This window comes from Talpa occidentalis, unplaced genomic scaffold (assembly GCF_014898055.3).
Source record: "Talpa occidentalis isolate TD23 unplaced genomic scaffold, MPIMG_talOcc4v2.1 talOcc4.3, whole genome shotgun sequence".
In the NCBI taxonomy this organism is placed as follows: domain Eukaryota; kingdom Metazoa; phylum Chordata; class Mammalia; order Eulipotyphla; family Talpidae; genus Talpa; species Talpa occidentalis.
Window position 1 is genome coordinate 106,028,812 of NW_023603184.1, and position 25,719 is coordinate 106,054,530.

The window sequence follows — 25,719 nt, forward strand, 5'->3', positions numbered from 1 at the left end:
TTACTGGCTAGACTTGTTTTGACTGTCTGTGGTCAAAACAAGGTAAGAAGAAATCTTTTATTCTCTATGGTTATTGAGATATCCTTTTCCTTATGGCAGCAGTCTTCTAGTCAAGTACAGTCTCTTCCATCCAGCATACTTTGCCAACCACATGCACATTCTGCCCCTGCTCAGGAATATCGTATGCTCATCTCTGGTGATCCTCTAGATATGTGACTTTGAACAAAACACATTACCTTTCTGACCCTTAGTTTTTCATCTGTAAAATTTGGGGTAAATTCAGAATGCCTTTGTCACTTGCAGTTAGACTCAGTCAATCAATTCAATAGTATTTGACAACCACTATGGGAGATCCTTGGGAATAGAGAGAATTATCTCTTTCCTTTGAGAATCTCCCAGTCTGAACTGAACTCCATATTTTTTTCTAGATGGAATAAAGCAAAGAGATGTGAAACTGGTTTCCACAATCACCCTGGGAAATGGGCTTCGGGGACATCTGTTGTTCTCTAGGTTTTTAAGCTTTCGTTGACACATCTCTTTTAATCATTATTGTAAATAATGTTCTTGAGACTTGAATTACCTCTCACCTGTATCAAAAGTTTTTATCTTTGTATTTTATTGATTCTTGTTCTCCTTTCCAGATTTCTTTTCTGTAGATAGTCAATATTTAAGGATTGGGTTTTAGATGTTCTACACAAGTCACCCTTTGGTTCACTTATGCTGTCCTCCAATTCTTATGCAGACTTTTGTTCTTTTGCATACACATATACATATTTACCACATGAGAATTCTGCTTGTGTTTTTATTTTACAAAATGGTTCTTTTCTAATGTGTCATAAAACTGTACCCAATTGATCAAACAAAAGGAGTTCTTTCTCTCTGCCTCTATTCTTCTTTAAAAAATTCTTGATACTTACCAGTCATATCAGATGGGTCAGAGGGAGCTTGATGGAAGGAGGAGGCGACCCAGGGAAGCCTGCCTATCATAAGTTTTCTGGAAATCTGTGCTTGATCAGCTGATGTGGAACCTCTACAATCCATCGCATTTGTCTTTGCAGATGACTGATGCTCTGTAAATCCAAAACATGTTCAACAGCTGGTCTCCATTTCTGTTCTTTTCTTTTCTTCATTTATTGTTGGCAATGGATAAATCAGAGATTACCTGAGTCACTTTGGACTTCACTTTGTTAATTGTGTCAAATCATCTCAGCCTGGAGATGGTTTTTTCAAATATGATTATTATAATCTTTCACGGAACCTGTCTACCTCTGGCCCACTCTGTATCTGGACTCAGGAAATGGAAGGTCTTGGTTCATCTGGGGCACACATGGGAGTTCTATGTCATCTACTAGAATAACAGGTTCAGACTTCATATTCATTGACCTACTATGGTTCATGTTCATTATTTTGAAGTGTGTTATTCTGGACTGTCTTGGTTGTGAGGGACAGAAAACCTATCTTGAAGACTTAACCAGCATTAACTTCTGACTTAAAAAAATAAAGAATTTAATAGGTCATATTATAAAAAAAATCTAGATGCATTTCAGGCTTGGTTAGATCTTGGAGTTTAGATTTATTTGGACCAGTCTCACTTCCTTTGGCATTTGTTGACTTCACTCGTCAATGAATTCTCCTTTTACAATGATCCTCAGCAACTTCAGAGTTACATTCTTTTGGGTTCAATTCACATAGAACTTCTGGAATTGATTGTAAATGGACAAAAGGTGCCTACCTGTGAGCCAGAGTGAGGGAATATGCTGATGGTAAAAACTTGGGTTACACCTCTACATTAGGAACAGCAGGATACCCAATCTCAGTGTGTCCTGAGATTAGGGGAGAGTGGCTTCCTCACAGGAAATTAAAGGTGTGGTTCCAAAAATTGGGGAAGGGGATTCTGGCTAGGCCAGAACACCAGAGGTGTACTGCATGGGGATAATGCCTAGCAATCTGTGTGCTTGAAACATTTCTTATTTTTTCAAGATTATACTTTGAGATTACAGTATCAGTAACTTTCCACTTGCTGGTTTTCCAGTTGTCATTATCTCTGGTTCTAACTCTAAGGCTTAGTGCAAGGAAGGGTTCTTAGTGACTTAGGAAATAGGTGCAGGTAGTTATTTAGGAACATGGAGCCCCAACGCCCCCAAGTCCATTTATCAATCTGAAGAAGGAACAATCAGTGGGGACCGGGAGGGTGCCCCCAAGCCCAGGTGTCCTAAACCCATCTATCAAACTGAACAAGAAACAATCAATGGGAGTAGGGGCAACCCCCTCAACCTAGAAAGGAGTGGAATGTTCATAACACCAACACAATAGCACAATGCCAAGGAAACGTACCAAAGTTAGTTTTGGGAGGCAGGCCAGGTAACGTGGGAAACTCAGTGGGCCTCAGTAACCTAGGAGTCTCCATGGACTCCAAACAATCAGCAAGAGACACAGCATGGAGACACCCAATGGCAGAACCCCCACTCCTTGCTCACTACACCTATATAAACTCCTGCCTTTCAGTCTCTTAGTGGCTACCCATTTGGGACCCCTCTCTGCTCAGAAATCTTTTCTGTCCTTCTTCCTACAAATCTTTTCTGTCCTTCTTCCTACATACATGTCCTTCTTCCTACAAATCTCTTGCTTTTCTGTAACTTTGGTCTTGACATTGAATTCTCTCCTTGTCAAAGACAAGAACTAAGGAAGAGCCTTCCTGGGGTCTTTGGACATCAGGCCTGCTTCCAAAACACTGATTCATTAGTACTTTGTCTTACTTTTTAAAAAATCAGAGATGGTTTATGTTATTTCTGTTCTTTGAATCAATGGGAAAAAATCACCATTGTGCAAAATTACAACTGTTTTTTCAATCTAGCACACATATGGCAATGACTTCAGAGTGTTTATTAGTTGTGAACACAATAGTACAAGGTACATGAGGCAAAGAGCATATTTTGTACTTTGATTTTATAATCTACTTTCTAATTTATTAAGTAATTTATTCCGCATTCATCAAACAACTTTTCATATTTAAACTCTCAGCCAAAGCTAATATTCCACATTCTAAAATTAACAAGTTTGGTAAAATATGAAAAGAAAAAAAATCATTCTCACTTGCAATTGTCTAAATAGTTTTCAGATGTCCAAAAATCTATCACCAAGTTTGTTTATTTACTTGATTTATAAGATGGACTTCTATGAAAACATCATAGCCTACCTACAATAAAATATGTGCCTGCACTCATCTGTTGGCTCTCAGGATCACATTTCTTTCTGTACGTCAAAATTCCTTCAGCACATCTTTGACACTCAATGTGCTTTCATTAATAGTGACTCTTATAGTTTCACATAAATGCTGAACAAAATGAGTAACCAAAAGGGGGAAAAACAATGAAATCTCTTTAGCCGTATTATTTTCAGCCCTTTCCAAGAAATCGAATGAAGTGAGTAGTCTGACATTCCAGTCCCTTTAAGAGACATGATGTGTTCACAAAGCCTTATAATTTAGTACAATCTTAGGAATTTTTTAATTTTTACTGATCATAGAATTTGTCTAATCAAGGATTAGCTTTCTAGTTCCAGAAATGAAATTTGAAACAGATTTTTCTCCCTCATGAGTGAGCCCTTATGCAAGACACACAGATTCACAGACATGATAAAATACAAGCATATTTTAATGCCACACTCATTGCTTCCATGCTTCTGTGGAGAAAATAGAGAATGGGTAAAAGGTTTCCCAACATCCAGGCAGGACACCCTTTATCCTGATGACTTACTCCAATTACGTGGGTGTCCCATGGCAGCTGGAACTCTCTATAGTCTAAGATGGAAGGAGCTTTGGATTTCAGAAGGTGTGGCAGTAGTGGCACAGGTAACACATTCCTGTTGCCTCATGCCATCTCAGAGCTAGCTGCTAATTCCTTTTCTATGGGGCCGGCTGTGTGTAGCTCCAACTTATAAAGAAAGATCAGTCTTCCAGTGACTAGGTTGCCTGGGCATGAATAGCTATCAAACTCTCATAAAACAGACTTAAAACACAATCACTTGGGCCTCCCTGGTGGCGCAGCAGTTGAGCGCTGGGCTGCGAGGCTGCCAGCAGCCTCTGCAGCACCTGTTCGATCCCCGGCCACTGGGCGAGGGTCCCACATGGTGCGCAGACCTCTCCTGCAGCGCCCACTGCTCCCCTCAGCAGTGTACTTTGGTCCTTCTGCCTGTTCTGCAACCCGCTCTGGCTCTGGTGAGTTCTCTCACCCTCCTGTGCTTCTGACTGTACCCAGTGCTTGTATAAATAAATAAATAAATAAATCTTTAAAAAAAAATAAAACACAATCACTTGCATACATTGCAAACATAGCATAGTATGTTGCCATATTAAAATTAGATTGCGTCAGCCAATTTTATTTTTAAGGCCCATGGGATTCAACTAATTTAGGAGACAATCTTGAAACTAAAAGTAAAGGCTCATTACAAATAGCCTTTGCATGGCAGCTTCATGTCCCATAAAGGCGATTGCTCTTACCAAGACAGCCTCAGAGTGAAAGGAAGGGATTACTGTTCAAAGACTTGGCCTCAATACTGAGTCTTTGATTCTGTTTCTTCAGTTACAGCATCGATAAGGCAATGCTTTCCACCAGGTGCATTTAACCTCACAGAAATGCTCTGACGTCCAATGAAACAACTCCCCATTTCATTTGTTTGTTGGCACACCCCTAGAAAAATACCCAGGGATGTCTACATTTTACATATCCTCTCATTGATTAAATGGACAGATGTAAAAATCTTGGACAACACAAGTATGGGCAATACCAGCATTTGGAGGATGTTTCTAGGCAACCAGCATTGCATGATACAGAAATCATGAAATCTGTTCCATTATTATGCCTACTGTTCCCAGGGGATTCAGGCATCACAAAACATTCCAAACATTTTACTAAAAATCTTCCTCATGCCTGTTAATAGGAACCAAGGACATCTTGGATGCAGCAATGATGCTGGTGTAACTTCACTGAAAATGGAAATATTACACATTTTGGGCTTAGCCCATTGGCATCATGACACAAATGCTATTATCCTATGCCTCTCAGTCTCCCCGAGTCTCCAGATGTGTGTGTATGGGTGTGGGTGAGTGTGTTTCAATTTAAGTCTGGTGTTAGGATTCTCTTAGTTTGTGACAATAAACTACGAATATCCTGTCCAGGTGGAGATTATCTCCTGCCAAGCAGCAGAGTCACAGCTCCCCTGCTGACCAGGAGCTTCCCCCATGTGACCTCTGCATCCCTTCATTTAAGTGGCTGAAATTTATGGGTTCTGGCTTTAGAATGATAAGAATTTCCATTACTTCTGGCTGAAATTTCTATTTCTTATGATTTCTATTGGAATGCAGGCAGTTGTCAGTCTTATTCATCAAAGGAGGCTTGATTTGTTCAGAAATTCTTTGTATTTCATTGTTTTGGTCTCTGATTTACTGTTCCCGGTGGGCCAGCTGTACAGTGCCTGCAATATGTAAGCGCACATTCTCTGGAATACAGTCTTTTGTAATTCTTTGGATGTGTTAAATAAGGGACTAGCCATCCTAGCCAGGGAGAATTTAAACTACAGGATTTCTTGAGGTCCTTTCCAATTCTGTGTCTCCATGATTCTGATTTCTCTCTGGAAAGCAGATATTAACATTTTACTAGATTCCACGCATCTTCACATTTTCAGCTTTTGTATTTCAAGCATGTATTGATCGGGCAATAGTTGCACGCTATTCCTTTGTTCTTTATGTCTTTATTGATGCAAAGCAGTGCCAGAAACTGCTTTTTAACAGTTATTCAATCCCTGATGCCCTTCATGTATCAGATTTGGGATTTCATTTCGTAGAACTACTGGGCTGGCTACACAATTAATTGCTTCTTATTAATAAGCCATTAGACTCACTTGACCAACCATCAACAGCTGACGGAAAAAGCACACCTCCCCCTCTTTTGCCCATATCTCGTTCTCTTTTGATGTTGAAGCTGCTCTCCTGTGTAATGGGAGACTTGCCGGAGTATCTGGAGGTCTCTGGCTCATTTAAAGTGACAGGAAATGTTATCTCCTGATAATAAACAGGTTTCTGTAGCCATCACTATGACCTTTACCCACCAGAGGGATCCCAGAAGACCACAGACACTAAAGTCTGGGTAGTCACATGAGTACTAAGAAAGGGAGTTGTGTTTTCATTTGTGTACAAGTGTGAATATCCAGTCATTAGTTCCAGCTATCTAAGTTCAGGAAGAAACGTAGCATACAGGGAAGTAGAACCAGCTCTGGGGACACACAGATGTTGGTTGGAAACCCAGCTCCACCTTTTATTAGGTATTTAGGGTCTTGGGCAAGTTATTTTCTCTAAGCCTTAATTTCTCCTCCTGAAAAATGGGGTCACAATATACCAACTAAGCTTGATTTTTTTTTTTTAGAATTAAATGAGGTGCCTGCATGTAGAATTCCATAAGAATCAACTAGCACTGATCTTTGTAACCTGCAACCCTTTGACTTATGTTCAACAAGAGACCTGTATGGCATGATGGGTAATGGATGGGTTTTGGAGTCACACAGACCTGGTAGGCTCCCCAACTCTGCTTTTTACTCTGTGGCCTTATTCTCTGATCCTTAGTCTCTCTTCTCAGAGGAATAAAATGAGGTAATGAGTTGTGCCTGGCATGCAGCTGGCTGTCAAAAAAACCCTGTGTTTCTGCCTAGAGATCACAGGGCCCTTCAGACCTCCCATTCACGAGAACATGGAGCTAGATTCAGCCCCGTGCTGACTCCACAGCCCCTGTCTGTGGCCGGGGGACCCTCTGGGCTCCATGAAGGTGGACATGTTGCCCAGGCTGTGATCTCCACATCTGCTACTTATTAAAAGTCTTCATAGTGTCAGGAGCAGTCCTCCCAGCCCCTCCAAATACAGGTCCACAAAGCTTTATCATCCAGGTCCTCAGGGCCAGATGTGTTTCAGAATTCAGACTTTTCCATGTTTCATAAAGAGAACTCAGCGAACTCAGCAGGGTCTGCATTATAGCGCCTAGCACCCCAGGGCCTGGGCAGCACTTCCTTATCAAACACATTAATTTTCTGCAATGAGATGTGTGACTATTTACCTTGAAATTAGATCGCTGTGAATATTTTCACATCTTTTCAGATCAGATTTTGCAAATAAATGTGCTCAATTCAGTCCGAATTAACTATCAAACAAAATAGGTTGGGGGGAGGCATTGTTTTCAGATTTTCTTGAATTCGGAGGATGGCAGATCAGGGATCTTGGAACTGCAGAAAAAGCCCAGAGCGATAATTGATTCCTTCCATCTTTGTTTCTGTCTCTCTGATGTCAAGCCATTATCTTTTTTAAAATGAACGAATTTTAAATTTATTTATTGTTGTTGACTGCCATTGTTTTACATAGTTGCTAGTGCTTTGACAGGATAGGATGTCCCCCTCAGGTGTAGCCACTGTTGCCGGCCCACCACTAGAGCTCCCGGTCCTCTAATCTATTTTAAAGTATTCCATTCCCCTTGGCTATAAATGCCCTTTGTAATCACTCCCAAACTGTGGAGGCCTCACTTTAGAACTGCTTCTTTTCTTTTCTTTTTTTTCTTTTCTTTTCTTTTCTTTTTTCTTTTCTTTTCTCTTCTCTTCTCTTCTCTTCTCTTCTCTTCTCTTCTCTTCTCTTCTCTTCTCTTCTCTTCTCTTCTCTTCTCTTCTCTTCTCTTCTCTTCTCTTCTCTTCTCTTCTTTAAAGATTTATTTATTTATGCATACAAGAGCTGGGGTACAGGCCAGAGATGAGGGGGGTGAGAGGATTCACCAGAGACAGAGTGGAGAACAGAACAGGCAGACTGACTGAAATACACTGCTGAGGGGAGCAGCAGGTGAGACAGGAGAGGTCTGCTTCCCCATGCGGGTTGGCCAAGCTGCAGAGGCTGTGGATTGCTTCATAGTATGGTGCTTAACCCCTTGCGCCCCCTGGGAGGCCCTAGAACTGCTTCTTGACAACGCTTTCCTTGGTAGATATATTCTGTTCACTCAGTTAACTGCCCTGTCTTTTACTATTTTTGCCTGGCTTCGTTTGTACTACGCATGGTGTGTATTGCTAGCCTTGGGGTATGGCTTCCTAGATTTGTCCTTAATGTGTTCTATCACCTTCCCTCTCATTCTAAGTTAGATGGCCCACAGAGCAGGGAGCTGAGTGCTTATTCACTTGGGGCCCACAACTGAAGGTTTCTCTGGGCTGACTGGATGCTGAAGGAGGAGAACAAAGAGGGCCAGACATCGAATCCCAGTGGCTGTGTTAGTCATTCCCAAGCTGGGGCTGTTCTCCTAACCTTTGACTTTCTTGCAAAAAGAATGAACAATGATGTAAAAAATATATAAATAAAAAGAAAATTAAAAAATAAGGATTGAGAGAGTGTAAACAAATCAGTGTCCACATCTATCTTTGTTCCATCAAAGATATACATCATCTTAAAAAACAATGAAGAACATAAAAGAGTGCTCTGAGTAGTGTTCTTTTGGTGGGACTAGTGATCTTTATGTAAGAGTCTGTACTGAGAGGAGCTGCTAACCATGGCTGATGAGTAATAGTGACTGGGAGAAGGAGCTGGCAAGGGAAAAGAGGAGTTGCCGCCACTCACTGGCTCCATTTCTCACACACCAGGCACTCTCCAAATCGGTCTTATTTGGCTTTCCCCATCATTGGAAAGGGCTCTTCCCAGAGTCACCGGTAGCCTCCAGATGGCTAAATTCAAGGGATATTTTTTATTCCTCATTTACCTTAAACTCTCAGAAGTACTTTATGCCTTAAACCAGAAAACCCCAGAAATATCCAGAAAGCCCATCTTACTTATAATACTTTCTTCTTTTGGTTTCCATGATACTGCCTTTTCCTCGTTTTCTTCTTCACCTTATACCCTTTCTATTCGGTCTACTCTGCAAGCTCATTCTTTGCCACCTGGTCAAGAAGTACTGGCATTCACCAGGCCAGATACCCTTTCCTTTAGTACTCTTTCCCTGGATGATCTTTCTTTATTAACTCAGATGACTGGCAGATCTATATTTCAACTTCAGATGCCCCTATTGTGCTCCATATTTGATATGATTATCCAACTATCTCCTTCAGATCTCTTTTTAGGTGTCAACATATCCAAATGGAGCTGATGACAACCCCCTTCCCCAAGCCTGGTGTCTCTCTCTCTCTCCCTGGAAATAGCATGATTATCTATTCTCTTTTGCAAGTAGAACATTTAGGGGTTGTTCTTCCACCCCTCTCGCCATCAGTACCCATATCAGTCAAACACCAACCAATTCCTGTTGCCTTTACCTCTTAGGCAGTTCTCCTGTTCCCCAACATTTCTTCATCTCCTCCATCACAAAGCTAGTCCAAGCTTCCATTATCTCCCACTAAAAATTTCTGTCCCACTGCCAGGGAAGGAGGGAAGAATAGAGAAGAAAGGAATTTGTTGAAACCAATAGTTGAAAAGAAACCAATTGTCTCTATTGCAATAACTGTAGGTTAATACATGTTAGGATCAGTATAACAGTCAATAAAACAATAGATTTCTTAAATTTGCATTTTATTAATACTCAGCCATTTAGAAGATCAAGGAAGAGCCTTATCTCTTTAAGGCTTTTGACAAGGGCGTTCCCAAATCCATGTCTAACTGACTACTGTAGTGGTGGCACCATATCTGTCGGGGAGAAAAACAAATTGGGGGAAACTATTCTACTCTAGAAGCCCCTAAAGACCAGGGATCCAGGGGAAACTGGGTACACCCACAAACTCTCCTGGCTTCTTGAGTCTGTATTTGCTCAGATGAGAGGACCACCTCCATTCATCTCTGCATGGTCCTTCTGTGGGGGGTGAGGCATGCAGCCCTCTCTTCTGATAAGCCCTGACATCTTCCCAGCAATGTGTACTGACCCTGGAAGAAGATTTGCAGGAGGAGCCCACTCCACAACTGCACTAACCTATGTCCAAGGAGACTGACCTGCACTGATCTTGTTGGTTTTATCATTTATTTTTGTCGCCCGATTATTAGATGCTATGATGCATCCAGTGTCTCACTGCACAGTCTGTCTCCAGACCAAACTCATCATCAAAAACAGATGCAACAGCAACTCCCAACAGTGGCTCTCTCCTCCCTATTCTGCTCCTTTGCTAGTCCTTCCCATTTCTGGAAGTGCCACATCTGGGAACCAGTTGTTTATGCCCTAAGCCAGGGAATCATCCTTTACACCATTTTCTCTCTAAACACTTTCCTTCCCCCACACTTATAAAATCACCAAGTGATCGTGATTTTACCTGCATGTACTCCTAGAGTCTTTTTACATCTTCCTATATTCACAAGCATCCTCCTAGTTGAGGCTGTCATCTTCCTGTCTTCCGTCTCCTAGCTGGTCTTTTTGCATCAACTTCCCACCTCCCTGCTCCCTGTCCCAGTTATTCGCCACACAGAAGCTCTAGTATTTTGAAAACAGGAACTACTTCCTGTCCCTCTCCCTTTGCTCACCATGCTCTAAGGCCACTTACTTCTTTCGGTTCTTTAACTATCAGCTTTCTTCTCCTGATCCAGGACCTTTGTATGTATTCTTCCCTCTATTCAGAACTTTCTATCCTTTTCATCATCGAGCTAATTGTCTCCCTCATTGTAAGATGCAGATGTCATTTCCTTTACTTCCTAATGAAATTAAATTCTTCTTTTTCAAATTATCCTTATGCTTTCATTTCACTTTTTATAACTAATAATTATATGCTTCTTTTTATGAATAACTGTTTAATGTCTGCCATCCCACCCCAACCAGACCAAAGCTCCAAGCAGGCCAGAACCACATGTGAGGTGAACACCACTGGACCAGCACCCAGTAATGTGTCTGCTGCAGCGTGGGAGTGTGCACTCATCAGCCCAGGCTCCCTAACACAATTACCAGGGACTGGGGGACTCAAACAATAGGAATTTATCTCTCACAGTCGTAGAGGCTGAAAGTCCCAGATCAAGATCTGGCAGGGTCTGTTTCTGCTGAGGATCTTTCTTGGCTTGCTGACGGCCACCTCTTGCTCTGTCCTCACATGGCCTTTTCTCAGTGATGCTCACAATGAGAAAGACGGTGAGAAAGATAGACAGACACAGGCCTTCGCTCCCGAGGCACTAGTCCTGTCATGTTAGGGCTGTTTTGACTTCATTTAACTTAATTAACTCTTGAAAGCTCCATCTCCCAATGCAGTTGGGTTGGAGGTTTTGGTTTCAACCTATGAATTAGGGGGAGAGGTAATAAATAACACAATTCTGTTCGTAGCAGAACTCAACAACATTTTATCAAAAACATGAATATGAAATAGAGTCATTAATGAAAATTACATTTGATAACAATTTGGTTGTTGTAATTAGGTTTCATAATTATGGGAAGAGTTCATTTTTCTGAAATGTTACATTCAAGCACAAGTACTCTAATAAGCACTTAGTGTTACTTTTTTCCTTTTCAATGGTAGTTTCCCAGGTAATAATATGGAATCGGTATCTGGCAACATGGCAAAGAGAAGACACTTAGGGAGAATAAAGAAAGTTAAGTTTCTGATGTCCCCTTAATTCTGGCCACACCACTGGCATCCTAGGCAAACCATTGCCAGGGAACCCTGGCTCCTAGAAGTACAAGAACAGGAAAGTTGATAGGCAATCCCATTGTCCTTGCTTTGTTTCTATCTGAAAGGTCATAAAATAAGAGCTTCCACAAAATCTTTTGACTGTGCTGTCATGTTTGTTTTTATTTTCCAGATCAAATATGTCCTCTGAATTTATTTTCTGGGACTGCTTCTCCTGGGTTTTCTTGGAGGTGGGGTGCTCTCCCCACTTATAGTGGCTTTATTCCATCTAAGGAAACTGGCCTCCTTACCTCCATTAATGACGAGTTGCAGTTCTGTTGCTGGACTAGAGAGCTATGCATTAGAATCAGCACAGCTACCAGTGTCATTAAGGGTGCACACTTGTTTTTTCTTTGTCTTTTTTTCCCCACCCTGAGTCAGTGCCCAAAAGGCATTTTATGTCGTTTTGGCCATTTTGAGTACAATTATCCAACTGACTTGAGCTTATTTTGGCAAAAGCTTAGTGTGTATGTATATGTAATGGGCATTAAAAACCTGGAAAAGATGTGTTTTCACAAAGGCACCAATACTTACACTTTCTGGAAGTCAGTTTCATGTAAATCACAGTGTAAGTTGATCGATAGTCTCACCCAGCCAGTGGACCCTGACCAGGCATTATGTGGAAATGTGAACGTGAGTTGGTCCAGAGAGATGTCTCAGGCTGGTCTCAGGTGGGGTTTGGTGCTGTGGGCCATGTAAGGGATGACAGCCAACTGTGGCACTTCCCACAGTTGTGCAATCCATCCTTTGGTGACAGAAGGTACCAGGTGGAGAAATCACACTATGCAAGCTTTCTGTGACTGTCAGTGGTTAGTGCTTTGACTTTGGTGGAGACAATCCACAAGTCACAAGGTGGCAGATCAGGAGCTGAGCTGAGTTTTGTGGCTGCTTGCTGAGCGTGGAGACAGTCAGCCACTAACACATATTGTGATCTCGAGCAAATTACTTGACCTTGCTCTGCCTCAGTGTCTTCATCTATCATGGAAATAATGATTATGCCAGCATAATAGGGTTGTTTGATGGTTAAATGAGTTAATACCCGAAGGTTCTGAGAATAGTACCTGGCATATGGTTAGCACTCAATGCTAGTTGCTTCCTTATTTTCATTTTTTTTCCCCACTAATTTGTCTCTGGTCAATATGTTCAAGAATAAACCATTAGCACTATCTTGAGAATGTCTAATGCAAAGACCGGAAGTGATCATTTCATGCATTTGTTTAGAATATAAATGAGCAAAGAAATATTTTCAAGTATGAAAAGTTCAACTTCTCCTGTTTTAAACAATTCTCTTCTGGATACTCACAAGGGGTTCTCCCTCCTAGTTTTGGCTTGCTCCTCCAACCTCCTTACCACCCCAACTCCTTGTTTATCTTAAATGTTTGCCCCCCCCCCCCCCTTAGGAAAGCGAAAGAATAACATCTCCAGCTAGAGACACTTGCTTGCAACAGCACTGGTGCACAGCAGCTCCCTCGCAGGCCTCCACCAGCTAGCCCTGCCCCACCTGCAGTTGGTCGCAGGGGCTGACTATAGCCTGCCTCTGGGTGACAGGGAACAAGTTCCTGACCATGAGGTCTGGCTTCAGGCCCAGGCTGTTCTGAAAAAAAGGATGATCTCCCTCTTGAGACTGGGCAGGCAACAAGCGACTTGCTATCCTTGCAGTCCATGCCAAGTGAAACACCAGGAAAATCTCTTTTTCATTGTTTGATTTTTCCATGGGCTTTGAAAAAGTTCCCATTTCTTATAGCCGAGTCCAAGATTAAATTGGACTGCACTGAGAACTGCAGAAAAAAATTCCATTCAACTTCCTGAGACTCTTCCGACAGGATTTGTTTGCGGCCTCACGGATGATGTCTGTGACGTGCCCTGATGGCGCCTTCTTCAGTCCCTTCACACAGGCCGTCCCGCACTCTGCTCGGTGATACAAATTATTCATCTAATTTCCTCCTCACCAGGCAGACAGGGCTGAGGCATCATGCTTCCCCCGCTGAATGTGAAGTAATTGACGTGTTTCTCCTTTCCTGCTATGTGGCTGGGGAATTATTAAAATGGACTTGTCTTTAACAGTCAATTTTTGTTGGGCAGTGAAACGCCAGTGGAAGCCGCACGCTGCCCATCTCCTGAGGCGGCTGCTTTGAGTGTGGAACCTCTCCACGAGCTGGATCTTCATACGTCTCTACTTCCTTTCCATGTCATCCCTCTGAACACAGAGGGCGACTGGCAATAGTGTGAGAATTTTATGTGAAACCAAAACCCAAAACACCTCACAACCCCAAAGAACCCGGAGATTGCTTTCCAGCTCCCTTCCCCCTCCTGACCGCCCAGGCCGCCAGCAACAGTGACACCCAGTGGCCAAATACAAACTAGTCTTTCTAAATTGAGCCTTTTTTTTGTTTTTGTTTTTTTTACAGAAAATGAAATTTCTTTTGCGAGCAGATAAACACTGAACTTTACACCTTTCTGTAAATTTACAGAAATATAGATTCCTCAAATGAATAGCTAAAATATATTATTTGGAGTATAGAGCAAATGAGTAATTCTTAAGAATATACTGGAAGAACTATGGGTGATTTGGTGGTGGGAAAGCAACAGTGATCACACCTGAGGGGAGAAACCCTATACTGTCAAAACATTAACAAGGATATAAAACAATGGTAATTCATTAAATAAAAATAAATAAATGGAATTATAAAATGATAAAAAAAAAAAAAAAAAGAACTTCAGAAAGGTGGAGGCAGATAGTTAAGTCCCGGGGCTGAGACCATCGACAGTAGCAAGGAGACTCATGGATCATTCCTATTCTACAACTGCAGTAACAGGAAAGCGTAACAGAGACATCACCATGAAAAGGAGGTACCATGTTCCCTACCTCACCTAGTGTAGCTGACCAGTCAGCTGGAGTTATATAACAGAGAAGATAGGTTGGCTCAGGAGAGACACAGGAAAAAAAAAAAAAAAAAAAAAAAAAGAATATACTGGAAATGTTTATCTGTTTTCTTTGTAGTTTGTAAACTTGGGCTTGGTTTTCTTGCCTTTGGTAATGGTCACGTTGATTTTATCATAACTTTAAAAGTTGGCAACTGTTCAGGAATATTTCAAATTTTAATATCTATCGTGTAGACTTAAAGGTAAAATATTTTAAATGCGTAACATCACAAATGAATCATTTTCATAAATCTGTATCAAGCACTTGAAAGTATGTCTAAGGGGAAAAATGACTTCCATTGTCACGCTAGTAATCTCCGGGAAGAGATGAGAATCTTTCTCTTAAGAAAATTTGGCAATAAAGGAAAAAACAAAACATCTACATTTTTAATAATCTTTCAGAGTTTACAAAAATATGGAGAAAACAAGAATACTTTTAAAAAAACTTTATTTTCAAGTAATTGTAGATTCATTGGGAGTTGCAAAAATAGTACAGAGACAAATCCATTTCCCCTGAATAGTAACAGGTAACCACTACAGTACAAAGTTAAAACCTGGAAAATGATATTGGATAATCAGAATTTATTCAGATTTCATCTGTTTTAGTTGTACTTGGATATACATACATACATGTATATATATATATATATATATATATATATGATTTGATTCAATCTTATTTCATGTGTAGCTGCATGAACTACTACCACAATCAATAGACAGAACTGTTTCATCTCCATAAAGATGCTTCATTCTTCCCTTTATGATATGAAAATAAATGGTTGAACCCAGGAAGAAAGAAAGAAGCAGACATGTGAATATCATCACCATTATATCTTCCCCTGCTCTTCCTCCTCCTTCTTTTTCATTTATTTTACTTATTGAACTCTCTGTTGTGAACTCTGTCTGCATTGTGTTAATTGCTTTAGATGACTTATTTTGTTTTTGCAATAACCTTATGTGGGAAATACTATTTACTTTTTATAAACAACTTCATTCAATTAAGAGCATAACAGTAGAATTTAAGAAAGAAAAATGATGATTCATCTGATGACTGTCCTCTGACATACCAGATGGGGTCTGCTCCAAGTTCAGTTCTAAATTTCACACAGATTCAATTCAATAAATATTGAGGACTGAGCTAGGTGATGACGGGATTACAGGTGCTGACAAAATGCATTGCTCAGCGCCAGTCCTCAGTTGCCCGGGTCAATTCTCCTCTTGAGACCCTATGATTGCCAAGGCCAACCTCAGCTCTCTGTAGCCATGAAGTCAAGGCTGGTTCCTCTTGAATGTGTTGGCACAGATAGAGGAAGAAGGAGTGTGATTAGGTCACTAGGGTGGAGCCCTCATTATGGAATTTATGCCCTATGAAAGAAGCCCCAGAGAGCTCCTTCACCCCTTCTGCCTTGTGAGGACACAGCAAGTGGACAACCCTCTATGAACCAGGAAGCAGATTTTCATCAGACACAGTATCTACGGGCACCTTGGTCTTGAACTTCCCAGCACAGGCATTGTGAGAGATAAATGCTTGCTAGTTAAGTCCACTAATCTGTGGTATTCTTGTTATAACAGTGCAGACTAAGATGCTCAGTGTTATCTTTACAAAGTAAATGTTAAAAGGGTTTTTTGATGCTATCAGCTTTTGATTATTGGATAAAAGTTAATTAGATATGTTCCATAAGGTCTAAACTAGACTTCTACTTCAAAATGGATGTTTTGGGAGCTATGAAGTCTTATAAATATGACTTTCAGAGTCTTTACTTGAGACTTTCCTCTAGAACTTTCAATCTTGAATATTTAATGAAATTCATTTTTGGGTAAACATGGTGCAGATGCAAAGTAACGACATTGGTGGTGAGCAGAAATCTCACTGTAAGGAAATTGTGATTCTGAATTCCAGATTTAAACATGTCTTTTTCAGCAAGTCCTGTAAGTCACACTTCTTTTCCTCAGCTGTCTATATACTCAAAGTTTTAAAATTATATATCAGAAACTTTCTAGATCAAGTTGAAAATATAGGGAAACACTTTGTAGTCTAGGGCAAGATGAGACTATCTAAATACTATGTATTGTAGGGCAAATTACTCAGATCTGTGATTTATTACACACACACACACAAAACATACCCTTTAGTGACTCTGAATTAATTATTGCTACCCACCAAAATTTAGCTCTTGCTTTTAAGTATCAGTACTGGTAGTACTGTACTTTTGAACATAATACCTTTTCAAAAATATGCATGAAATTTAAGGGCATAAAATGTTCTATTTTAAGAGAGGGGAGAGTCTATTTCCAAAGGGTTAATAATTTCACTTGACTTAGTCAGTTTTTGTTATATATTAACTTTGTTTAGTCAGTTTTTATTGAGCACATACTATGTGCCTGACACTGCTTTACGTATTGGGGAAATAACAGGGAACAAAACACATAAAAAAATCTCTGCCTTTATGGCCTTAAATTATAGGGGATGAGTGGAAGACACAGATGGCTAGAACTGGACTCAGAAAGAAGATGGTGCTCCAGAAAGATGAACCTGTGCTCCTCCTCATATCATGCTGAGACTGGCTGGTCCAGGGAAGTTTGACCATTATTTCTCTTGTAGGCAACTCTGGCAGATGCCACAGATCAGGAAATCCAAGAAAATATATAACTGAGTTAGTAAAGAATTTTGCAACTTTGGGGGAAATTAAATATTCCCTCACTCAGTAATTATCTTTCTCTTAGTTTGCTTGCCTGTGTGTTTGTGTAGACACTTTCCATTCTCAATCTGTGACCCCACATTTCTGCATCTTGTTAGGCAGAGGGTCGCAATGCCTTCTGTTGCTCCCATCTGTCATCTCCCTTCAATTTCAGTGGGTGTTGGGTTCCCTAGTGTGACTGATGACTGAGCCATTGATATTAACAGGAAAAATGTAAGACTAGAGCTCTGGGTCACTTTTTTTTGGTCTTCTTTGCTATATTGCTGAGTCTAATGATGTCATTTTGCAGCACAAGACATAAAAATATAAAAAATGTCATGAAAGTTCAGCTGGTAAGAGCCATAATCATAGTACTGAATAGTTAGCTCCAGGTAAAACTTTTTCGAAATATAAGATCTGCTTATCCACCCTCACCACCTGGGAGCCTGGCCAGCGGCTCAGAATTATTTAGTCCCTCGAATTTACTCTCCTACTTAATGTCATAACCACCACTAGCATTCTGCAAAGGCAATCTTGTGGGTTTTAGCATGCAGGGAATATATCTCCCTAACCTACTTCCTGAGGCCACTCATTCCATTTCCTAATTACCTAACATTAAGAAAAAATGTCCCCAGAGAGGTAAAAACTGGCTTAAAATTTTTATTTATGTATAAATGACTGATATTATATAAGAGGAGGTTGTGCTGGGAAGAAAAGGCTAGGAAATGGCTAGATGGGGGTGAAGAAGTTCAGAAGACAGGAATGGGGGATGGGGCCTGAGAAGCAGAGCAGTGATGGGTGAGTGGAAGAACAGCATCAGCTCCTTCATTGTTCTACCCCCAGTCAGCTCTGTTTACAAGACAGAAAGAGAGGTAATTAATTAGAGGGAGCTGGGGTTTGGAAGGGACTGTGCAGGGGGTGCAGAGAACTTCTGCTTATTTACCTGAAAGCCTTCCAGAGTCCGTGAGCCACTCAGGGCAGTGCAGAGCCCCACAGAAGGGGAGGCAATGTGTCTCCATCAGGAGCGCCAAAGTGAGTGGGTGGAAGGTCAGGGCCACAACTCATTTCTCAGTACAGGTGGTGGATAATCAGTGCAAGTTTGGCTGCTGAATGACCCTGGTGGGCTGCAGGGCCTGCCTGCTCAAGGCAGCTGTGAGGAGACCAATCTGGAGTAGACTCTAGAACAAACACAGTTGGGTGTCGTGGAGTCAGTGATGCCTCGGTCAACTGAAAGCCTCCTCAGTGTCAGGGTGAGACCGAGACAGGATAGGGAAGGGGCAAGGAAGAGTCTGGGGTAGGATTTCAGAACTGAAGTTGGTTATAAGACCTCACCAAGAGGCTCTGTGGGGAGTCAGGAGGCCGAGAAATGAGTGAGGACCAGGATCTGGGTGGGCCCAGAACTGACCACAGGGAAGGGGGACAGATTCTCTCCCAAAGCACCTTCCACAGCATACTGTCCATTGAGAGGAGCTGCTCCATAAACAGGTTCCCTGAGCCCCGCACTAAAAAGAAACTGAGACAAAACCTCAAAGTCCACTCTCTTTATAGACTCATTAGCTTATTAGAAGCACCAAGAAGTCCTCCTGCAAACAATCCTGTTTGAGAGTGTTACTTAGAGCCCATGCTTTCGCCAATTTGTTTAACCTTGAACCCCTTTCCTTGTGTTACACGTAGTCTGGTCCTAGAAATGCTCTTTGGAAAAAAGTCATTTAAAGTACTTGCCCCCAGTCTAGTTACAGCAACCCCCACCTGTGGGCTCCCGGCCACCCAGGCTGCGCCCTGCAGAGTCCGCAGGCAGGCCCGCGCCCTGTTCCCATCCTCTTCCCTGGCTGCCCTGCGGACTTTTGGGCATCTGATGAAATGAAGCTCAGAGAACATCAACAACCCGCTATAGAGACTTGAAAACGATCGTGGCTGTGCTGTAGGAACACCTTCGATCTGCCGGAGAGCACATTTTTCTTCTAGCTAGAGAGAAATGCCCTTTTATCCCAACTTCCCTGCCTGCACTTTTCAAATCTGTTTTTTTTTTTTTTTTTTTTTTTAAACTCTGACGCTACCTCCAGGCACAGCTGTCAGTTAGCTGCGCTTTATTACAAGCCAGGGTGGCTAACAGACCATGAACCATTGATAGCTAATATCCTTAGTTACACCTCACCCCTACTGAATAAAGGAGCCAAATTGCTAAATTTGTTTTTCCAGAGGACATTGATTAAAAGAGTTGACAAAGCCACTTGAATGCGAAATTTCCAACTGTCTAAAATGAAAAGCTTTCTCGATCTTCATGTCTTAGGCTGGGGAGAAGGTTTATTTTCCTACTGTGTGTAAATAATGGATTTTGCCTTTTCTGGGAATCCATCATCGAAGGGTATGTTGAATACTCAAACAATGGCAGTCTAAATTGTCCTGCAGTGACACTAACTAGCTGGAACTAATTCAAAAATGTGCAGGGAGCATGATGAGGATAACTTCGTGTGTGGGGAGGAAGCGGCACTCACCTGCTTCCATCAGAGCCCATCTCAGGACAGATGCTGGCTGGGCCAGAGCTACCCAGAAAACACAGAAACCTTGTTATAAATTACATCCAGCTTTGTTTTGTCTTTTCTTTTTCTTCCTTCTTTTTTTTTTAAATAAGCTCTTTGTCAGATAGAGAATGTAAAAGCTCAAATACTTTTTACTCATTTTCTTGCTGAGAGCTGCAGGCATAACTAGCAGCAACTGCCAGTAATTAATCAAAGCTCTGGAGATGGGAGCACACGTTCAAAGACATTTTCAACCCACTGAAACACGTCATGGCTTTAAAATTCTGCCGTAGAGCAGAATCTCTGGAATGAGGCTTTAAGTTCTTTCTGATTCTGATGTACCTACTGAGTGTGGCCAAAGGCAGCTCTTGGGCAGTCATCAGGGTCAGTGGAATTCCTCTGTAGGAATGGAGGGCAGGCAAGCATCTTGAGACCTCAATGGAGACAAGCAGCTAGATGGGCAGAGACAAGCATGTGACATGGGGCAAAACATTAGGTGAGTGTTTGGTAATTCCCTTTTGTTGCAATGAACAGAGATTCTCAGGTTACAGGAATGATTTATGGCAAGGATGTTTGTGGAACAACACTGGAAATGGAAAATGCTCAGGGCTGGAGATAGTTCTAGAAACCACCTATGTTCTCTGTTGCTCTCGGGAGCTACAGGGGTGCCTTCTATTGGTTTATTTGCTCATTTTTTTCCATCTGTTCCCTTCTGCCCTCTCTGAGCACTGGATTCCATTGCTTACTCTTAACTTCTCCTAAAACCAGCTGGTACATGTTCCCTCTTGCTCCATCCTCTCCTTAATTATTTCTTTTTAAATTTTAACTCTTATTATTAACTGACTCGCTTGATTGCCATTTTTGTAGCTCATGTTCTCAAGAGAGTCCCATTTAATGAGTCCAGATTATAGCTTTGGGCCAGGCCACATCATTTGTTGCTGGCCAGCCTATGGATAGCCTGCCTCTGGGTCAGGTGCTCACCTTGTCTGGTCACCGGGGACCAGATGGAATAGGGTTACATTGTTTAACGAGCGCCTCTAGATCCACCTCTTCAGCTGGGATTGTGATTGGACAGGCATCATGATTGACATCTGAGGTCACCATTGGATTCCCATTCCATAACTAGTGAGGTCCCTCAGCAGTCCAAGCTGCTCTGGTACCAGCCACACAGCTATCAGATGTCAGTTCCACTTCACATATGTCTCTCACCTGTTTAGGTCTAGGACTTCCATCCCCACTGTCATATGCTTATCCAGGTCATATACGTCCCACCCCCACCTAATTTCTCTCTAATCGGTGTCCCTGGCAACACTGTCCTTCCAATCTTGCCTCCGTCTTTCTACAGCTCAAATCTGTTCACACCACCCCCTGCTTAGAACATTCAGTGACTCCCATTCTCCAAAGATAAAGCCTAATTCCTTGATGTTAAAAGTGTCCATGACTTGGTCCCTGCCAGCCTCCTCCTTGTCACCTCTCCCTATTCTCCTTTGCTCGCTAGATTCTGGCTCCCTCTTATAAGGTTCTCCCATATTCTGTGTGTTCTTCTAGCTGGGGCCTTCGTACCTGCTTCCCCTTAACCCATCCCCAACTCTCATCCTCAGCTGAAAATTCAGTTCCCCTGACTTTTCTGATTCTCCAGATGAGTATGATGCGGACAGAGGGCACAATGCTGTTTGCGGTGATTTCCCAGTCCCTTGCCTTGTGTTGGCACAAGGTGAGCACTTTATAAACATTTCCTGTTGCTGTGTCATTTGAATCCCAGAACTGCAAGGAGTTGTCATTTCTGTGTGAGAATCAAAAGTGAAAGGTAAATAAAAGAATGATTCCGAGAAAGGAAAAGCGTGAGGTGAAACAGAAGGAATACATGACATGATGATTTTGAAAAACTCACGGAGCAGTATAGATGGACCCCTGAAGGAAGAAAAAAGATCTACAGACGTTGATTGCAGAGAGAAATATGCAGCCCCCAGAGGGCTAGCTGAGATCAAAGGACTTTGCCAAGGAATTCATCTCAAGGATATCTAGCCATTAAGAACAAGCAGGATTTAAGTCTGGATTAATTTCTTTAGCTGAGAGAAGTTCAAGAACCTTCTAAAGCATTTGAAATAGTTGAGCTACTCCTGATGGGACGTGAACCTGGACACCTGTTTCCTGGGAGAGTCGGCTTTCTGGCTCCCTGTGTGAGCCCAGCATCAGGGTGTGCTAGCACTTCCTGATAAAGGCTCACAGAAACTAGGGAAATCATTCTGTTGCCATTAAGAAGCCTGGGCTGGGCTTTCTTCCTTGTATCCTGTCTACTCCACTCCCACAGGGAACTCAGGAGAGAGAGAAGAGCTGGGTAACCTTGCTACACTTTTTTGAAGGGCAATGCTCACCCCACCTCTGCCATTAGCCTTCTCTAGAATGGTCCCAGGGGCAAGCGGCCATAGTTGTCATCTCTATGGCATTGGGAAGTGATTACATTTTTGTAATAGCTACCAGAGCATGGAAGTGGCACTACTCTCCACATGCTCTGATGTGTTAGCCTCAATTCTGGAGGCGGCACATACACTGGGAGCCTAAAGGAGAATGGCATCTTACAGAACGTAGGAGTGGGAGGCAGAGCAGGAAGGGGAGATGGCAAGGGATAAATCAGTGGTGTGGCCTCAGGGAACTTTTTTTTTTTTCAGCACAGTGATTAGCCACAAATTGTCATAGACTCTCTCCTGCCACTAGGAGAAGGTAAGCAAAGAACACACTCTCACCACAGTCTCAGGAAGGACTGGACAGCCAAAGTCAACACTGCAAGAACCCGAGAAGTCATCATCTCTTTAGACAGGGATCAGAGAAGGAAGAGATTGCTGCTAGAAGTTCACAGCTGCGCCTGGGTCTGAATTAGGAAGGCTTATAGGTCGCACTCCCCAGCCACATGCTCCAGAGGTCCTGTTATCCAGGAGACCTGGACCAGCGCTGGTGGAGAGCAGGTCTGTCCTCATTTCAAAGCGGTGGGCCGCCTTTCAGCAAAGCTGGGTTCTTTGTTCTCTTTTTTCTCTATAGTTCAGTCTGCAGGATTGAATCCTACAGTCTGTAGGAAGCTCACCTCCTGGCCTTCCAATCTGAGAATGATACAAGCAAATTTAAGTCTTTTTTCCATTTTTCTCTCTGTGCAACAAACAAACAAATTCAAAATTATAACCAAACAAACAAAAAACCCCAGACAAGCTGGATTATCTTGGTCAAAACACTTAACCACTCTGGGCCTATTTTTCAGCTGCAAAATTAGGGGATTAGACTTGTTGAAAAGTCTCCTCTGTTCCTGAGGTCTGACACTTCCTACAAAATAGTCGGAGGCCACAGGAAAGAGGGGGGAACCCATTCTTTTCTGTGATGTCAGGCCATCAACTAAGAAGAGTAATGAGTATTTGGGTGCAGGGTTCACAACAAGCCCAACTTACAAACTTAAGATGTCTAATTAAATGGTGGCCTCCCCAAGGTCACTGTCTCCTTCCTCCCAGTGTCGTCTCTGTTCAGTGCCTGGTGCTCCATAATGCTTTGTACAGCATCGGCTCCCTGACAGCTGTTCACTTGATTCTTTTTTAAAAATTTTTTATTATTTTTTAATTTTATTTATTTTTTATTATTTTTTAATTTTATATATTTTTTACAGCATTTTTCATTTTTGCACAATGTATGATGCATTTTCATCTTGGTTATAGTCCCCATCTCTTAACAGACTTTGTTTGTTCTTCTCCAAGGTGGAGCCGAGCCCCGCACCTAGGGCCCAAGCGGGCAGAGGCACAGGGTTGCTGCAGGGGTTTCATTTGCTCTTCCCCCCCCCCCCCCCCCCCCCCCCCCGCCCCGTGTAGCCGCTGTGTCTGATGGGGCCTAGAGTTATGAAGAGCCGCTCTGGCTGCAGGGCCTGGCTTCCTTGCTCACAGTCGGGCTGCCTGGGAATGTTGATTTTTGTCCTTTTGCCCATTGTTTCCCTGCTCCCTATTTCTAATTTCTTTTTTTTTTTTTCCAGAGCCTGATGCAGTTATTTCCACCCTGAGTGCTTGGCCCCACTCTCCAGCTCGGGGCTCCGTAACCCATGGCAACAAGAGAAGGAAGCAGGTGATCACACACCACACACACACACACACACATTCTCCCCGCTCCTCTGGCTCTGGCAGTCTGGGGCACACAAGGGGAGGAGCCTTGACTGGCTGCAGTGCCAATTAGAGACACGGGCCTCATGGCTAGTGCTGACCGCTCAGGCTTCTGGTCACGCTGCTGGGGGCTGCATGGCCTCTCCGTCTGCTCGCTCCAGCTCCTCGTATTTCTCCAGGGCATCAAAGTAAAATCCGACCTTGCACACAGTTAGAAATGCCTTCACAACGTCCATTCCTCAGAATAACCAGGAACCCTATTTTAGTCACCCTGGAGATCCGCAGAAATAGGCTTATTATTAAACAGTGAGCTGGCTTATTTTTAAAGTACAGGGAAATTTCTTTCTATATAATTTTACAAATGGAAATTATAATGAAATCGTTTAAAATCTAAACTCTCCCCTTCTGCCCCCTCCCTTCATATATGTGGGTTCTAGGGAGCTCTCTGACCCAGTAAAACAATTGTTCGTTTCTTGCCACATTTCCTAGTTGTTTAACCTAAGGATCAAAAGAGCCAAATGACTGACCTATGCCCAAGTGGTAAAATCCTCTTTCTCTTCAGGGACTAGAAATACATGGGGTATTCTTATCTGACTCAGCCAGGACTAGTAGTTCTAAATTAATAAAGAAGTCATTTTAAAAGCGCTACATTTAAAAGTGCTAAATAAGCTGTTGAGTGTTGGGTTGCAAAGCTGCCCGCAGCCTCTGCAGCGCCGGTTCGATCCCCAGCCACTGGGAGAGTGTCCCACATGGCGTGCAGACCTTTCCTGCCCCCCACTGCTCCCCTCAGCAGTGTACTTCATCAGTCTGCCTGTTCTGCTCCCTGCTCTGGCTCTGGTGAATTCTCTCACCCTCCCGCGTTTCTGACTGTACCCAGTGCTTGTATAAATAAATAAATAAATAAATACAGCTTTTTTTTTTTTTTTAAAAAGTGCTACATAAAAATCCATGAAACATTTTATTTTTACTTAAAAAGAAATATACATTAATCTCCCACACTTTTGATGGAGGGCCAAGGTCTGATGCTTGGAGGCCAAGTCAACTTTCTTATATAAACTGTATCCATACTGCATTGCTGCAACTTCCATTGCTGCAAGTGCCTTTCTTAGTGTTATACAAATTTAGATACTTGAAAAGCAACATAAGCTTGGGATCTTTTTTTTTTTTAATGGTTTCCCTCCATCTTTTACAAAAGTCTTATTCCTAGCACATTTGAAGGCAAAGTAACTTGCCTGTTCTTTTCAAATAGTACAACTTATTTTCATGGAAAAATTTAATTTCCTTTTGCATTCATGTTGCTTTGGTTTACATGTATTTCAGCAGAATTATGAAATAGAGAAACAAATGAAACCAGCAAAAATTGGTCTGGGAATAATACTAAGAACTCTTGATAAGCTGGATACCCAAAACGTGGAAGCAAAGATGTGTGGGAGCATCAAGACAGTAGCATCAGCATTAGGGCAACTGGGAACTTTTAGTTATTCTAGTACATGAGAATTGAATGTGATTATGGATACTAGAAATATCAGAAAATGATTACTAATAATAGAAAGCTAATACCAGCATGGGACCAGGCAGTCCTTGTCACTGGTCTCCTCCACACACATGCTCCTGAGTCATCCTAACATCAGCTCTTCATATTTGGACACTTCCTCTTGTCCCATTTGCTCCTCAAATGCAGCATGTCCCAATCCAAGCCTGTCTCTTCTTTTAGGGTGGGATAGAACACTGGTTTGGGCAAGTAGGAGAACTCCTTCAGCAAAGGAAATATTACACCAGGTTGATGCCAAAATGGGAGTGTAGGGACCCAACCTTCTTTTTTCCACTCCAGGTGACCCT